This window comes from Pteropus vampyrus, unplaced genomic scaffold (assembly GCF_000151845.1).
Source record: "Pteropus vampyrus isolate Shadow unplaced genomic scaffold, Pvam_2.0 Scaffold68, whole genome shotgun sequence".
Classification (NCBI taxonomy): Eukaryota; Metazoa; Chordata; class Mammalia; order Chiroptera; family Pteropodidae; genus Pteropus; species Pteropus vampyrus.
The window spans coordinates 1,085,377-1,091,096 of NW_011888849.1; the positions used below are offsets into that span (position 1 = coordinate 1,085,377).

Consider the following 5,720-nt stretch of genomic DNA (forward strand, 5'->3'; position numbering starts at 1 on the left):
CAGTGTCTAAATTTCCCTAAATTGTCATATACGTAGTTTGTTTGAATCAGGATCCAAATTGCATCTATAGCACAAAAGACCTCAAATTGCCAAAGCCATCCTGAGAAGAAAGAACGAGGCCGGAGGCATCCTTCTGCCCAACTTCAAATTATACTACAAATCGACAATAATCAAAACGGCATTGTATTGGCAAAGAAAACAGCACAAAGACCAGTGGAACAGAACTGAGAGTCCAGAAATAAACCCATGTTTACATGGGCAAATAATTTTCGACAAAAAAGCCAAAAACATGCAGTGGAGAAAGGAAAGCCTCTTCAATAAATGGTGCTGGGAAAACTGGAAAGCCACCTGTAAAAGAATGAAACTAGACTGTTGTCTATCAGCACACACCAAAATTAACTCAAAATGGATTAAGGACCTGAATAGAAGACCTGAAACAATAAAATGTATAGAAGAAAACATAGGAATGAAACTCAAGGACCTTGGACTAAAAGAGAATTTTATGACTTTGACCTCAAAGGCAATGGAAGTAAAAGCTAAAGTAAATGAATGGGACTACGTCACACTAAAAAGCTTCTGCACAGCAAAAGAAACCATTAACAAGGTAAAGAGAGAACCATCCGAATGGGAAAATATATTTGCAAGCAACACCTCTGATAAGGGCCTAATATCCAAAATATACAAAGAATTCATACAAATTGCATCCATGTGTTGGATTGGTTAATGTTTCTTCAATTTCTTTTAATCTATACATTTCTCCACCATCCCTTCTTACCCCTTGCAATTTATTTGCTTAGGAAATTGAATCATCTGTTCTATAGAGCAGCGGTTCCCAAACTTTTTGTCACCAGAGACTGGTGCTCCTATGAGAATCTAATGCCTGATGATCTGAGTAGAACTGAGGCAGTGATGCTAGTGCTGGGGAGAGGCTGCAAACACAGATGAAGCTTTGGTCACTCACCCACTGCTCACCTCCTGCTGTGCAGCCCAGTTCCTAACAGACCTGGTCTGTAGCCCATGGGTTGGGGACCCCTGCTATAGAGTCCCCATAGTTTGGGTTTTCCAGATTGCATCCCTGTGGTATTACTTCACATGTTCTTCTAGACCATATGTTTTTTATAAATTAGTAGTTCTAGAGGCTTGGTCAGATTCAGATTTGATTTTGTGCCAAGAATGCATTATGGATGGTGCAGTAGACTTTCATCAAAAGACATGTAGTGTCTCTTGATCAGTCCTTTGAGAAGTGAGCAGCCTTTAGTGATCATAGCCCAGATCCATGAATTTTGTTAGAGGTTACAAAACAGTGATATTCTAAAAGTATCAGTAGGCTTCATTTTTTATCTGAAATGTTTCTATAAAGAGAAACTTACATTCGTCATGATATACAGTCCAGATAGGAAAAGAAAGATAGATACTTGATTTTTTTCCCCTTTCTTAGCCAGCTTTCAAAATAAAGGTCTCTGATATTTTCCAAAAGTGAAAAGTTTTATTGTTGTTGTTGTTTTGTTCTCAGTATTATTACCAGTTGGTATCTATTCATGGAAATGAACATATTTTACGTTTCTGTCCACTGCAGTTTTTCTTATTAATGCTCAAATTATCTGAAGTTTTTCTTTTTCTTTGTTCTTAAGTAAGATTGAGATATCTGATCTTTAAAGGTTTGGTAGAGGGAGCTGCGGGGTTCGATGCAGATATGGCCAAGGCCAAGAATCACACCACACACAACCAGTCCCAAAAGTGGCACAGAAATGGCATCAAGAAATCCCAATCACACAGATACGAATCGCTTAAGGGCATGGACCCCAAGTTCCTGAGGAACATGTGTTTTGCCAAGAAGCACAAGAAGGGCCTGAAGAAGATGCAGGCCAATGACACCAAGGACACGAGTGCACATGTTGAGACTATCAAGGCCCTTGTAAAGCCCAAGGTCAAGCCCAAGATCCCAAAGGGCAGCAGCCACAAACTTAATCAACTTGCCTATATTACTCAGCCTAAACTTGGGAAATACGCTCGTGCCCGTATCACTGAGGTCTCAGGCTCTGCTGGCCGAAGTCCAAGGCCAAAGCCCAAACCAACGCCCAGACTGCAGCTGTATTTCTGCCTCCGACTCAAGCTTCTGCTCCCAAAACTGTCCAGAACCCCCACAGAGGCTCCAGAGTAGAGGCCTCTGTCCTTCCAATATGTGGATGGAAGGACTTGGTGTGACCCTGGGCTGCTGTCTGCAATGGGCTGGTGTCCTACTGTGCTATTTGTACAAATAAACCCAAGGCAGGATCTGTCCAAAAAAAAAAAAAAAAAAAAGGTTTGGTAGAGTTCCTCTGTGAAACCATCTGGGCCTGGTGCTGTTTTGTAGGGGAGCCCTTTAATTACTTTCTGTTTCTTCTATGGTAATCGATATGTTAATACTTTCTGTCTCTAAAGGGATCAATTTAGGTAAGTTGTATTTTTCTAGAAAATTATCCATTTCATCTAGGTTTTAAAATATTTTTGCATAAAGTTGAAAAAATAGTCTCCTATGTTTTCATTTTAAATTTCCTCTGCTTTGATGGTTTTCCCCACCCATCCGCTGCTACTATTTCTAATTTAATGTCTATGCTTTCTACCATTTATTTTCTTAATTAGTTTACCTGGTGGTTTGTATTGCTGATTGTTTTAGCCCTGGGTTTATTTATTAGTCTTATTCTTTTTATATTTCTAATTCATTAATTTTCATCTTTATTGATTCTTTTCTTCTAGATTCTTTTGGCTTACTTTATTGTTTTTTTTTTTTTCCAGCTTTTTGAGTAGAGAGAATGATTCGTTTATTTTCATTTTTATTGATATAGGTATTTAATGCTAAACTTTTCCCACTATTAACTGCTTTAGCTGAATCCATAGACTTGATTATTTATGTTTCCATTATCATTATTTTCAAGAAGTGAATGTTGCACTTCTACCACTGACCAACAGCTGCTCATTAACATGTTTTTTTTATTTTTAAGTGGAGTGGTCTTTTGGGGTTTTTTATTTGTTAATAATGATTAGTTTTATCATATTGTGATCAGAGAGTATTCTTTCTGTTCTTTGGTATTTATCGATGATTTTCTTGTAGCCCAAGGTATGGTCACTTGAGAAGAAGCTGTTTCTCTAATATTGGGATTCAGATTTCTACCTAAAGAGCTACCTTATTGGTTATGTCTTTTGATCTCCTGTATCCTTACTATCCACTTGATCTGTCTTGGATGAGAGAGACATATTAGTAGGTTTCTATTTCCCCTGTATCTCATATTGTTAGGTATGTAAACATTAATAATCAATATACCTTTATTATGAATTGTCGCCCTTAGGATCTTATCTTCTCCTTCTTTGGCTCCTTTAATACTTTTTTGGGTTGAATTTCAGCCTGTCAAATATCAAGATTGCAACCCTGCTTTTAAGTTTTAATTTGCATGTGCCTTAATACCTTTGTTTATCCTTTTATTTTTAACCTTTGGGATCTCTTATTCTATGTGTATCTCTTGTTTAGAGCAGAATGTTGGATTTTGCTTTGTTAGCTAAATTGAAAATCATTTTTTACATAAGTAAATTAAGCCCATTTACATTGATTGATATGCTTGACCTCAACTCTGTCATCTTATTTTAACTCGTGACTAACTTTTAATGTAATTTTTATCTCTATAGCTTTCCTTCTAGCTGTGTAATCCCTTTACTGGGCAAAATTCCATATGATTCGCTTTTGTTTCCACCACCCTTCATGCTGTTTTTGATGCTATTTTGTAGTTCACTCTGATTATATATCCATCTTGTGATCCTAAAGCTTGGAAACTTTCTCAGCCTGCTAAAACACTTAGAGTCAAAGCGTTAGTTTGCTGCAGTGTGTTCCATCACGAATGAAGAAGTTGTTTAGAGAGACTCACCCAAGCTTGCCTGACATAGGAATGAACCCAGAGTTTGGAAATTAAAAGACAAAGGGTGTTAGGAGAAGAGAGAAAGGTTTCTGGGAGTGTTTCCCCTTACTTAATGAATTACTTGGAGATTTGTGGCTACTCAGTCCGTCTGGGTAACTCTTTCAGCATGTGGACCCAGAAGTGTCATGGGCTTGCTCTACTATATCCTCACTGCCCTTTCTGTGAACTGTGACACTTCCTGTCACCAGTTTATTTTCACTTCTCTCCTGGCAGCTGTCCACTGTAGTCGGCATGCATTTGAAATCATTTGCTACTTACTTGAGAATTCACGCTAGGGAGAAAGGGAAGAAAATAACCATTCCTGGGGACACCACATCGTCATGAATTTGAAAGAAAAGTCAACATTGAAGAAAGCTCATTTCCACTTTTTTTTTTGCCACCCAAATGACTGTGGATTAAGAGACTCGGAGAATGCCAAATAAACTGTAGGAGAAGGGAAAGAAAAGTTCAAGGCAGTTGGGGGGGTGCCTTAATGAGCCTGCAACTCCTTGGTGAGCCTTGCTCAGGCCAGGCGGCTCTGTAGTCCATCGCTCTCCCTCCCATGACCACTCTGGGGTTTGGCGCCCATTCACCCACCACAGGGAGAAGCTGCACATGCTCAGGATTTTCTTGGGATTTTCTGAAGAGCTGTGGCTTTTTCTTGGATGTCTGGGTTTTGTTGTTTGTAAACTGGAAACATAGAGAGTTGAAGCTGCGATGGGGACCTCAGAAGAAGGCCCTGCGCTCAGTGGTTATAGCAAGAGTTCTGGTCCAAAGATTCTTGGGTTCTGGGTGACCTCTCTGAGTCTCAGTTTCTCCATCTAAACGACTGAAGAATATAATATCATACAGTGTTTTTGTAAGTCTTAAATGAGTTATATAAGTCAATATTTCTCAAAGCGTGGTCCCTAGATCAGAAGTGTCAGCATTACCTGGCAATTTGTTAGAAATGCAGATTTTCAGGCCTCAGCTCCACCCCTGAACCAGAAACTCTGGGGTGGACCCAGTAATCTGTGTTCTGAAAAGGTGAGTCTGATGAGCATTTGAGAACCAATGGTGTAAGTAAAGCATATAGCAGAGAGTCGGCTACGTAGTAAGTCATAGATAAATGGTAGCTACTAGCGTTGATATTATTTAGAGCTTAGTTCAATCATGCTTTTATAGTGGGATCAACAGGTGGCAGTCCGCTCAAGATCACAGTGAATTAGTGGTACAGCTGAGGCCGAACCAACTCTTTTGGTCCCCTGAAAGGTGTCCTTCCCTATCCGTTCTCTCTTTCTCTCCCTCAAAAAAATTATAATGATAAACCAATGCACCTTCCTTCCAATGAGTTTGTGAAACAGAGGTAACAACTAAAGCTAAAACTTACCTACAACCCTAAACTTCACCGTCTCAAGCAACAGGATAGTTGACTTTCGTATGTTATCTTCTACATATCTTAATGTTTAATGCCAGTAATTTTTCCATAGATGCAGGTAAACAATGTACTAAGTATATAATATGCATTGTTATGTATATAATAAAATTGGGACTGCATGTGAATCTAGAAGTCAATTAGCACTACTAGGTTTATAATTTAAAAATTAGCTCCATCTTTCCCCATTCCCAATTCTTGATCTCAGAGGCAACTATTTTCTGTCTCTTCAGCTATTCTCTTATTTTACTTCATTTTTATAAATAACATGCATATAATATTCTTTCTTGATTTCTCTCAGTCATATCCAGGGGCTGGTGAAGCAGGCACACTGGAGTTCTATGGGCATGAGAGACCATGGTGCTTTATGGAAGGATGAT

General features: G+C 38.8%; 1 pseudogene; it reads left to right on the forward strand.

Moving 5' to 3' along the window:
- The first annotated feature begins 1,693 nt into the window (after window positions 1–1,693).
- On the forward strand, window positions 1,694–2,205 carry LOC105293132 (annotated as a pseudogene).
- The last annotated feature ends 3,515 nt before the right edge of the window (window positions 2,206–5,720 follow it).